Source organism: Staurois parvus, unplaced genomic scaffold (assembly GCF_062004578.1).
Source record: "Staurois parvus isolate SC_StPar_1 unplaced genomic scaffold, SC_StPar_1.0 ptg000209l, whole genome shotgun sequence".
Lineage (NCBI taxonomy): Eukaryota > Metazoa > Chordata > Amphibia > Anura > Ranidae > Staurois > Staurois parvus.
Window position 1 is genome coordinate 11,384,232 of NW_028318005.1, and position 12,707 is coordinate 11,396,938.

The window sequence follows — 12,707 nt, forward strand, 5'->3', positions numbered from 1 at the left end:
TACCTTTTTCATAGGCTTTTTTCAGTTTGCCCAAGGCCCTATGATCCCCTATTGCCCAGGGGCCCCATGAGTTGTCACTCTACCCCTGCCTGGGAGCTTACAATCTAAGAGGTAGGTGTTATTTATGCTTCTTCGCAGAACGGCAGTACAAGACGCTGAGTAGACTGGCACAAAAACCTTCATTCAAATATATTCCTCAGTAGCAATGGACTATATAAAACCACTATGTGTACTAAATGTCAGATATTACTTTGTAAAAGTAGCAGTGACATCATCACTGTGCTGTGCAATTCCTATGCATAGAGCAGAGCTGTGGGAAGGGTCCAGCAGGCTCCACCCATTACAGGCTGCCTGCAATAAACTACAGGAGGAGGCGGAGACAAGACCAGCCACCCTGCACAAGGAGAGAGCAGCAGTGACAGGTCTTTATTACAGGAAGCCAACGTTTCACACTGGAATACTGCAGAGATCTTGAAGAAATGCACAAAGCGCGCCAAAATACAAGGAAAAATAAACATGACGAATGTATTTAGGCAATATTTACTTATGCCCGAGTTCAGTTGTTGCTTTGCCCTATACGGGCTCACTTGGATTCTTTTGGCATCGTACATAATGCTCACACATCTTGGGTATAACTTACAGGACTTGAAGACACAAACTCACCAGAACGCTGTAAATGGTTTCTTTGCTTTCCGACACCGAGAATAAAAATCTTCAAAGTGCTTGGTTGTCACATGGCAGGTGGAGAGGAGGACGAGCCCGGAGCTCTCCCTACAGGACAGACAAGGAGAACCAGGGTGGATTTGATTTAAATCAAACTGATTTAAATCACGATTTAAATCACTAGTCAGTAAGGCTTGATTTAAATCCTAGTTTTCTACATAAAGACTAATTCTTGCTGGTATAACTTTAATATGCAAGTAGATGAAGATTTTTAGAATAACAACTTTTCATATTAGTTTTTTTATCCCCAGTTTAATAGGTTAATCTTTCATATTTGGACAACTTTTCTGTTGTACTTAGGAAGGAGAAAAATAATCATTACCTTAATAATAACAATTTAAATAGATTTATTCAACTGAAACAATAACATTCCAGCATATGTTATTTGCTTAACCACTTGCCTACCGGGCACTTATACCCCCTTATTTACCAGGCCAATTTTCAGCTTTCAGCGCTGCCGCACTTTGATTGACAATTGCGCGGTCATGCAACATATTACCCATATGAAATTTTGATCATTTTTTTCTCACAAATAGAGCTTTCCTTTGGTGGTATTTAATCGCCGCTGGGCACTTTACTTTTTGCGCTATAAATAAAAAAAGTGCAAAAAATTTGAAAACAAAAAAGTTTCTTTGTTTCTATTATAAAATTTTTCAAACAGGTATTTTTTCTCCTTCACTGATGTACGTTGATGAGGCAGCACTGATAGGCGGCACTGATAGGCAGCACTAAAGGGCACTGATAGGCAGTACTAATGAGGTGTCACGGATAGGCGGCACTGATAGACAGCACTAATGAGGTGTCACGGATAGGCGGCACTAATATGCAGCACTGATATGTGACACTGATGATGGGTACTGACTGGCGGCACTGACTGGCATCACTGCTGGGCACTGACTGGCGGTACTGACTGGCACAACCCCTGGGCACTGACTGGTGGCACTGACTGGCAGCACTGCTGGGCTGCACTGCTGGGTGGGCACAGGTGGGTGGCACTGGTGGGCACAGGTGGGTGGCACTGCAGAGTGGCACAGGTGGGTGCACTGCTGGGCACAGGTGGGTGCACTGCTGGGCACAGGTGGGTGATCTGCTGGGCACAGGTGGGCGGAGCTAGTGGGCGCACTGCTGGGCACAGGTGGGCGAAACTTGCGGGTGGCACTGCTGGGCACCGATCATCAGTGCCCTGATGATCGGTGCCGATCCCCGCTCTGACAACTGCCGGTTCTCGGCAGTACTTTCCTCACGATCTGACAGCGTGAGGAAAGTGCAGCCGAGAACCGACACTTGCATTTCCCTCTGATCAGCGTGTCATTGGACACCGCTGATCACGTGGTAAAAGGCCGCTGTGATTGGCCTTTTACCACATCACGTGATCAGCTGTGTCCGTAGGACACAGCGATCACGGAGATCGCCGGGTGCGCGCCCCCTGGGGCGCGCAGGAGAGCGCGTTCTGGGAGGCCGTTATATGACGTCCACCCAGAACTGGCCGGCCGCAGTGCAGCCGTCATTCGACTATCTGCGGTCGGCAGCTAGTTAAACAAACATCCATGTTTGTCAACTAATTTGGCTAAACAAAATATATATATTTTAAGAAACTTAGACTGTCAGCCCTTCCTCCTCACACTTAGTTTCACTTTCTTCTTGTGCAGATCTATTCCACTCCAAACAATCAGAAAAATATTGTTTCTATTCTATTCACTGAACTTCTTGAAACTTAGCACTGAAGGGGTTGATTCTGTATTCATAGGTTTGTAGAAGTTAGGATTGAGGTCTTTTTCTTAACTCTGTTCATGTTATAACATTTTTGCTGTGAAGAAGAGGCATGTGATCTCCGCTGAGTCAAATTCAGTTTTGAGAACTGCAAAAGTAAACCAAGCATCTGTGATAATATCTTGTAGGCAGAGAAACTGCCCAATAATCTTACAAAAACCTCTGGAAGAGCATGACATTGTGAATGGATTCATGGAATTTATTTACCAAAAAAATTAAACATATACAGCCTTATTCTACATAGATTAAAAACTAATCTTTATTTCATGATGGAATAACCTTTGGATGGTAATATATTTTCCTCAAAAAGCATTTTATTCAAAAAAATCCGATTCAAATCAAAAAAATCCGATTTAAATAAAAAAAAAAATCCGATTTTTTTTGATTTTTAAAAAAAAATCATTGATTTTTATCCACCCTGAGGAGAACAGATGACAGCCATCCTACAGAAGTGCACTCATATGGGTTACATGTCTGGTGGGGTGGGACATAAAGATGGCCATACATCACTAGAATGCCTTTTGAAAAGGTTATTTCTTTGGCACATTTGTTTCATTTTCTAATGGTTAGTGGAGTCAAGTCGATGTTCGTTTGTGACATTACTGATGAGAAACTTTGAAGGAGGCTCTTGGGAGGAGTTATGCAAATATCAAAATACCTTGATGGGTGTTGCTAGGTGGGCTGTGTTTGCATGCAGATCACCCTAGGTAATGCCTACATGTAATGCTGAGGCTCCATGATTATAAAAACTGAATTCCAGAGATTGAAGGGGTGGGCCAGGGACAGTCAGGCTGGGGAGAAAAGTGCTAGATGATGCTGGATGTCCTCCACTCAGAAAATGAGGCAGGCTCTATTTGAATTGCTGCAGCTTCTAATGCACGTTGTGAGAAGCTCACAGTGTGCAGTGAAATCAGAAGAAGTGATTTCAGTCCAGACGAGGAGGTAATCTGGAGCCTAGGGCAGGGGTGTCAAACTGGCGGCCCTCCAGCTGTTGAGAAACTACAAGTCCCATCATGCCTCTGCCTTTGGGAGTTATTCTTGTAATTGTCAATATTGCAATGCCTCCTGGGACTTGTAGTTTGGCAACAGCTGGAGGGCCACCAGTTTGACACCCGTGGCCTAGGTGAAACATGCCAAACTGCACCCCCCCTCCAAGATGTATAACCATTATGTGTCAGCAAGAATCCCCCCCCCCCCCCCAAAAAAAAAGTTAAAAAAAAAAAAACTGAGCACTAATCTGCATGCTTACTAGCTATGCATGACCACAGTGCCCAGGGCAGCTGCCCCTCCTGCCCACCCCTTGTCCCGGCCCTGTATACAACTGTGCAAGACTGCATGGAAAGCCGGAGTTCTGGCTGGAGGCTGTAAGAATGTGACTACCATACACAGAAAATAATAATATCGCATATGTACTTAGGTGCTGCTTTCACAACATGCAGTTCAGGTTTGACCTCCAACAACTGCTGTAGATCCGGTAGTAGAGACACCAGAGAGATCTCCTCTGAAGTTCCTGCAGATAAAGGAAACATTGTTAACAGGAAATGAGACTAGATGACACCACCGCCATACAGGGAAGGATCTGATTGGCCAATACAGACACTGCTCTAACTCCAGTCTAATACATTGCTACATGCTGGATGACAGCTGACATCACACACGTCCCTTTGGGGAGATTTCTCTTCACTTCCTGTCCCAAGGAGACAAAGGAAGTAAGAGGAAATCACCTGGTGTCTCCATTGGAAGAGGTCTTCACTATTCCTGTTTCGGTGACAGCTGTAAAAATTTCCCATTACTTTCTGTCCAAGTGTAGATGGTCATCAGGACAAATAGAGAGGGTGAATTTTCCCAGTATTCTGCACTCCATCTAAAAAAAGAAAAATAAAACAAAAAAAACAAACAATTGGCTTTAGATCCTTTGAAGGTTTAGTTCAACTTCTCAGAAAAAAAAAAATAAAGGGTGACCAAACACCCTACCTCCCGTTCCCCGTTGTACTGATGAGCTGTCAGTACACACACAGCCGGTGTAGTGTTCCAGAGATTCTCCCTCTTCTCTCTGCAGGGCTTCCAGGATGGATGCTTTGTGCTGGTGCTGACCAATCAGAACCATTCTGATCCATCCTGGAAGTGATGCACAGAGAAGAGCAGAGATTTCAAATCACCAGACTGCTATACTGGCTGCCTGGGCACTGATGGCTCATCACACAAAGAGGTAAGTACAGAGGGGACCAGGGGGAAGGTGGGGAGGCTGTACGGTGTAAGTTCACCTTTTCATTGTCTCTTAAAAGGTTGAACTTACACTTTAGGCTCCGTTCACACTGGGAGTTTTGAGTCGCAGGCAGAATCAGCGTGATTCCGCTCATGATTTTCACAGCTCTCTGCTTAACTGACAATAACTATATTCCCTTCGCACACATTCCTGGCAGTACGGCTCATCAATAGAGGGCGCTGTACTGACTGCCAGCTGGGACTGGAAACACCATAGGAAAACGTACATATTCAGTGCATTATTGTTTAAAATAATTTATTAAAGAAACAAAAATAGGTATCATACTCACAAAGGTTGGCTCTGAGGAAGAGGTTGTGTCCTCGAAACACATTAGCCAGTTGGTCATCCAGGGTTCCATCGTGTTGTTTGGATCATACATCTTGTTCAGTTTGACATGCCTGTGTTATTATGTCCATTGTGAGTATGATACCTATTTTTGTTTCTTTAATAAATTATTTTAAACGATAATGCACTAGGTCGGTGCGCCCTTTTTCTGTTTCTCCATTTGTATCCAGTGTATTCGGACCCCGGTCTGTTGAGGGCAGCAAGCAGTGCATATTCCAGAAAATTCCAGAACATTCCTATTGGGTCTACTGAGTCCTTTCCTAGCGCAGGAGTAAAGTGTTTGCTGTGTTAAACGTACATATTCGCCAGCACAGCACGGATCTCGATATGGTCCAAAAAGGTTTTCATTCCAAAAAGATCACATCGCAAAGAAAAGTGCAACGTTTCGGAGTCGTTCAGGACCCCTTCGTCACCCCTTCAAATGCCTGATGAAGGGGTCCTGCTAGGCTCCGAAACGTTGCACTTCACTTTGTGACGTGATCTTTCTTTGTGATGCGATCTTTTAGATGCCATTCATTTTACTGGCACCCAAAAGCGTGGTGCGGTTCTGCCATAAATGTAGAGCAGAAATTCGCGCTACAATCACAGCGAAGCTTGTCGCCCAAAAGAAGCTCCTTTTTGGGCAATGTCATGGAAATTTTGTATTGTTGGTTGAACTTTAAATGTGTCATATATGAGTGTTATTCATATGTCTCTCATGTGGCTTAATCAAAGCTCTGAAGGCTGCAATTGGGCCATGCGCATGTACAATGTATGTATTACAGTACTCAGCTCGGTAATGGATGAGATGACGGATCTGCGCTTATAGACCGGCGTGTATACCACCACGGCATTCGATGCGAATGCCGCTGGCAGTAGACCGCGGGCCTGTATCCACATATCAGCAGCATAGTACCACATGGACTTCGTAACGCAAGGCGCCAAGCGGTACGAACTCCACGTGTAGGCTTATGTATATCTTACAACCCATTACCGACCTGAACTGTATCCGGATGGATGTGTTTTAATAAAGATCGTATCGGGCCCATCCAGGTACAGACTGATGTTCCTAGGGGATGCTTGTACAGGGAATGGACATACTGCTAGGAGCTGGGAAATATGCTCTCCATAGAGGGCTCATGGGGGGAAGGGGAGGAGATATGCTCTCCATAGAGGGCTCATGGGGGGAAGGGGAGGAGATATGATCTCCATAGAGGGCTCATGGGGGGAAGGGGAGGAAGTCTGCTGACCTCAGAAGGCTCATGGGGGAGGACCAGTGATAGATAATAAGAAAGGCTATGCTCCAATCGGAATGTACATCCTGTGTATAGGCACTCCCCATTGCATTGTTCGGTGGGAGGGGTTTGACCTTATTCATGTGGGGGGGCGTGTGTGTATTTGTAATAAAACCAAAGGGGAGAATGAAAACTTCCTCTATGTGAATTCCAACAGCAGCCTTAGAGTGTCGTGTGATCATTCCTGGGTAACGGAGCTCCAATCACTCACATATCAACAGAAGCTAACCCAGTTGGATGGGCAGGAATTGTGTAGTTTAGCTGCAGTCGTGGTAAGCGAGATTCGCACAGCTTTATGGGGGATTTCTGCGCATCCAACTGCGAGTACTCACGGTAAGGAGAAATTCGTTAAAGCGAATTTCCAAGACAGGCAACGAGCTTTACGTGATGCAATTGCAGCACGATTTATTGCATGACAATCATCGCAGAACCCCACTGCGTTTTTAGGTGCCTTTAAAATGAATGGCATCTGAAATTCGTGTTGTGCGATTTGTCATTTTAGCAGGGCGCTTTGAAATTGCAAAAACTCCCAGACGTGAACGAAGCCTTAAAGTTGGCAGAAAAAAAAAATACATTTTAATATATTCCTCAATAGCCACATTGAATAAAAATCCATTTGTGTGCACCAAACGCCTTTAAAAACCGGGATATTACTGTGGAAATGTAGTGGTGACATCATCAGTGTGTTGTAGATAGCCCGTGTAGAGAGCAGAGCTGTGGGAGGGACCCAGCAAGCCCCACCCACTACAGGCTGCTTGCAGAAAACAGGAGGGGGCGGAGTCGAGACCAGTCACCCTGCACAAGGAGAGAGAGCAGCAGTGACTGGTCTTTATTACAGGAAGCCAAAGTTTCACTCTGGAATACTGCACAGATGTGAAAAAAATACACAAAAGCACAGCAAGATTCCAGGAAGAATACACAGGGCGAACGTATTTAGACCATATTTGCTAATCCCGGAGTTCAGCTTTAAAGGTTCATGATCCGATCTCTGGTTTACATCAATGTGGAGTGGGGACAGGCTGTCATTAATGTTGTATACAATGGGTGTGTACCTGTGATCGACAGTCCTTGTGGTTTGTTAATGGCAAGGATCGGACCTAAAAAAACAGAATAATGCTGTAGTCAGTAAAATAAAAAGGGTATTCTAGATCTAAAATATTCAAAAGAGAAAAACTCAACACCTGGACTTTCAAAAAGGTGCCTCAAAGAGTAACACACAAGATGCCAATTGTAAAAATAGCAGGGGGGGGGGGGGTTACCTCCCCAATTACTCTTTATTAATACTCTCCTAATCATTCTACATCTTTATTCTAGATCTAAATAGAAGAACATTAAGGGCTGCTGGATCACACCAATCACGGTGTGGGAACATACGTGGAAGTGCGTGTTTTCCCACACTGCACAGGGACGTGCTGCTGGCTACAGATTTGCCCCCGTGCATCTTGGAAACGTGGGTGTATTCACAGCCACCAAAACACATGGTACCACAGTGATTTGGTGCGAAGCGATCTTAACCCCTTCCCGCCGGCACCTCCCGGCCCTTTAAGAGTTTCAGAAGACGGGAGGCGGGGCGTGTTTTAGGGATCATGTGACTGGCGTGACGTCACGGCGGTCACATGATTAGGAAAGGTTCCGATCGAAAGAGCAGACCAGGACCTTTCCGTGAGTACCAGACGTGTGCTGAGAGCGTGCAGGGCTCACATTTGTGTGCGGCCGGAGTGAAGGGGTTAAAAGTCGCACCTGCCATACCTTTTTTTTTTTTGCATGGAAACGTGCAGAACCATGGGAACCGGTCCTAAAGTCGAAGTTTAGTTAATCATTTGAGCACCGGAAGATTTTACCCCTTTCATGACCGGGCCATTTTTTTTTTTTTGCTATTCAGCACTGTGCTAATTTAAACTGGCAATTGTGTCATCATGCAACACTGTACCCAGATAAAATTTATATAATTTTTGTTCACACAAATTGGGCTTTCTTTTGGTGGCATTTGATCACCACTGGGGTTTTTGATTATATAAACAAAAAAAGACAGACATTTAAGAAGAAGAAGAAAAAAATATATATATATACACACACACAGCTGTGCTCAAAAGTTTGCATACCCTGGCAGAAATTGTGAAATTTTTGCATTGATATTGAAAATATGACTGATCATGCCAAAAAATGCCCTTTTACTGAAGGATGATGATCATATGAAGCTATTTATTATCACAGAGTTGTTTGGCTCCTTTTTAAATCATAATGATAACAGAAATCACACAAACGGCCCGGATCAAAAGTTTCCCTCCCCTGGAATGTTGGCCTTGGTACAAACACACAAGGTGACACACACACGGGCTAAAATGCCAATTAGAGGTAATGTCCAACATCTGTGGCTTTTTAAATTGCAGTTAGTGTCAGTGTATAAATAGTCAATGAGTTTGTTAGCTCTTACGTGGAAGAACTGACTAGGCTAAATACTGAGCCATGGGGATCAGAAAAGAACTGTCAAAAGTCCTGCGTAACAAGGTAATGGAACTTTATAAAGATGGAAAAGGACATATAAAGATGTCCAAAGTCTTGCCTATGCCAATCAGTACTGATAAATCACCTAGTAAGAAGGGGAAAGTTCGGGGATCTCTTGATACCAAGCTAAGGTCAGGTAGACCAAGAAAGATTGCAGCAATAACTGCCAGAAGAATTCTTCGGGATATAAAGAAAAACCCACAGGAAACCTCAAAAGAAAAACAGGCTGCTCTGGAAAAATTTAAATTAAATTTAATCCTTAAAGCGGAACTTCCCCTTTTGGGTGGAGCTCCGCTTTAAAGCGGTTATCCTCCCACAGCGCTGGAAGTTCAGCAACAGGAAGAGGACAGGGCAGCCCTTCACTGAAGACTTCGAAGGAATCCAGCAGCCTGCACATGGATGTCAGTGAGTGCTCCCAGGTCCGGTAGAGCGCCATCCTTTGTGGTTTGGTTTACCTTCCTTGTAGACAACATTCTGAGCCAGATGCTGGCACAGCTCCTCCTTGCTGTGTCTACTGACGGTGACGACCCCCGGGTTCCTCAGGATGCTTTGCCGGTCTCGGTCTTCCTTCTTAACCTTCTTTGTTTTATCCTGTGTTTGCAGAATCTCCTGGTATCTACCGCAAGGGAAACAACACCGTGATACATATTTCCCAATGTAACCCTAGAACCTAATAGGGATGCACCAGTGCCGATACAGGTGTCAGTGCCGATACAGAGAACTCGTACTGGTGAAAATGCTCCCAATACCGGACACCAATACTTTGTGGCACAAAATTACTGAGTGCAAATCCCAATGCAAAGAACCGTATGCAATTTGAACAGGAATGCAATGCAATGCGATTCCTGTCCAAATCACATGCGGTTTCCCCACTGCTCCTGCATGAAGCCAAGCTTGTCATAGTAACTTTGAGCTTGAGTTCACATAGGAGGGGTGGGGGAAACCTCCCTGCATGGCGGGTTCCACCAGCTCCTGATCTGACTGTTGACATCAGTGGCTGCGGCTTTGGCTTCTCCTGCCTCTCCCATGGCTCTCTCCCCAGCCTCCAACAGTTCCAGCCATCCACTGGACCTCCTCCTCACCCCCCCCCCCCCAGTCCCGCTGTACCAGATTGCCGATCCCTGCTGTCAGGAGCAGTGCGGGAAACCTCCCTGCACCGATCCCCGTTGTCAAGCAACGAAAAGCTGCTTCACAGGTCTGGGGATTTGCAATCCCTGCAGCTTTCTCGCCTCTCCTTGCAGGGATGACTGTATGGGCTAGGTGGCTTCAGATTGGTCAGCACTGTCACATGGACAGTGCTGACCAATCAGTAGCTGTCTAGCCTGTACTGTTATCCCTGCAAAGGGAGAAGAGTAGCCCCCAAGGATTGCAAATCCCCAGACCTGTGAAGCAGCTTTTCGTTGATTGATAGCGGGGATCGGTGCAGGGAGGTTTCCCCCACCCCTCCTATGTGAACTCAGGCTCAAAGTAACTATGACAAGCCTGGCTGTGTGGGAAACCGCATGCAGTTTGGACAAGGAATCGCACCACATTCCTGATCAAGTCACATGCGGTTCTTTGCAGTGCGATTTGCGCCCATTTATATTGTATGGATGCAAATCGCAGTGCAAAGTATCGGTATCTACCAATAAAAAAAAAAGGGTATCAGTACGTCAATAGAACCTACCTGACCTATAGACGTCCTATGCAGTGATGGAGTCGGAGGGCCCGATGAGACCCCCGGGGCATAACAGGGATTCCAGAACAATCATCCATTTATAATTTCTTATACACTTCCAGTTCCCAATAGGGTCAGTTGACGTTAATGTGATTAATGGGCACAGTGGGTGTACAGACCCGGGAACTCAGCACAGAGACGGTGGGAACCCCTCATAATGGGCAGAGCAGGCGTACAGACCCGGGTACTCAGCACAGGGATGGTGGGAACCCCTCATAATGGGCACAGCGGGTGTACAGACCCGGGAACTCAGCACAGGGATGGTGGGAACCCCTCATAATGGGCACAGAGGGTGTACAGACCCGGGACTCAGCACAGAGACGGTGGGAACCCCTCATAATGGGCACAGCAGGTGTACAGACCCGGGAACTCAGCACAGGGATGGTGGGAACACCTCATAATGGGCACAGCGGGTGTACAGACCCGGGAACTCAGCACAGGGATGGTGGGAACCCCTCATAATGGGCAGAGCAGTCATACAGACCCGAGAACTCAGCACAGGGATGGTGGGAACCCCTCATAATGGGCACAGCGGGTGTACAGATCCGGGAACTCAGCACAGGGATGGTGGGAACCCCTCATAATGGGCAGAGCAGGCATACAGACCCGAGAACTCAGCACAGGGATGGTGAGAACCCCTCATAATGGGCACAGAAGGTGTACAGACCCGGGAACTCAGCACAGAGATGGTGGGAACCCCTCATAATGGGCACAGCAGGTGTACAGACCTGGGAACTCAGCACAGGAGTGGTGTGAACCCCTTATAATGGGCACAGCAGGTGTACAGACCCGGGAACTCAGCACAGGGATGGTGGGAACCCCTCATAATGGGCACAGCGGGTGTACAGACCAGGGAACTCAGCACAGGGATGGTGGGAACCCCTCATAATGGGCACAGCGGGTGCCCAGACCCAGGACCTCAGCACAGGGATGGTGGGAACCCTTCATAATGGGCACAGCGGGTGTACAGACCCAGGAACTCAGCACGTGGATGGTGTGAACCCCTCATAATGGGCACAGCGGGTGTACAGACCCAGGAACTCAGCACAGGGATGGTGGGAACCCCTCATAATGAGCACAGCAGGTGTACAGACCCGGGTACTCAACGTAGAGATCTCACTAATGTCTACCAAACTCTGAACTCTCAGTTTAGGGTGGAAGAACACATGCTTCACCTGCTATCCATGCAGGATTTACAGGCGGTGCACTCCCTGTCCTCTCATGTCACCTTCATGTCCCCATAATTATCTACATAAAGGACTCACCAGGGCACTGAGTGCCTCCTCCCTGCAGAGGGGATGTGGAGGCCAGTAATGTGACAGATGAGCCCACACACAAGCAGACAGGTCCTCTTCCAGGGCAGAGCCATCACCTCCCTCTACCCATCAGATGTCAGCACAGCCCTGCACATGCTGAGGGGGGTAGCTGCAGAACGGAACTCTGTTTTCTACAGGAAACACGTGACCTCCACTTTTTTTTTTTTTTTTAATGAACTTTAATGTAAACACTGGCAAAGTCTACAGCGTGGAGCTCCACTCGACAGAACACGTGTCCTCCACTTCAACTTTTTTTGAATTTATTGAACTTTAATGTAACAAACAACTCATAGACACAAGGCAAGGAAGTGGAGGTCACGTGTTTCCTGTCACATCTTTCCTGTGTATATTTTTTAAAGGGGCCTAGCCGCAGACTGGAGCTCCACTCTGGACAGGAAACATGTGACCTCCACTCCAACTTTGTTTTAGTGGACTCCACCTTTATTCTTTATTTAATGAACTTTACCCACTTGCCCTGCAGATGATTTGCCCCCTTTCCTGACCAGGCCATTTATTGCGATACGGCGCTGCATTACTTTAACTGACAATTGTGCAGTCATGCAACGCTGCACCCAAATTAAATTTACAGCCTTTTTTTCCCACAAATAGAGCTCTCTTTCGGTGGTATTTGATCTCCTCTGTGTTTTTTATTTTTTTGCGCTATAAACAAAGAAAGACCGTGAATTTTGAGAAAAAAGCAATATTTTTTACTTTTGGTTATTAACCGCTAGCCTACAGGGCACTTATACCCCCTTCCTGCCCAGGCCAATTTTCAGCTTTCAGCGGTGTCA

The 12,707-nt window shown here is 46.2% G+C and overlaps 1 pseudogene; it reads right to left on the minus strand.

The window, feature by feature from the left end:
- Positions 1-12,058, minus strand: part of LOC149461170 (mitochondrial mRNA pseudouridine synthase RPUSD3-like) — a 36,778-nt pseudogene extending 24,720 nt beyond the window's left edge.
- Positions 12,059-12,707: the final 649 nt, after the last annotated feature.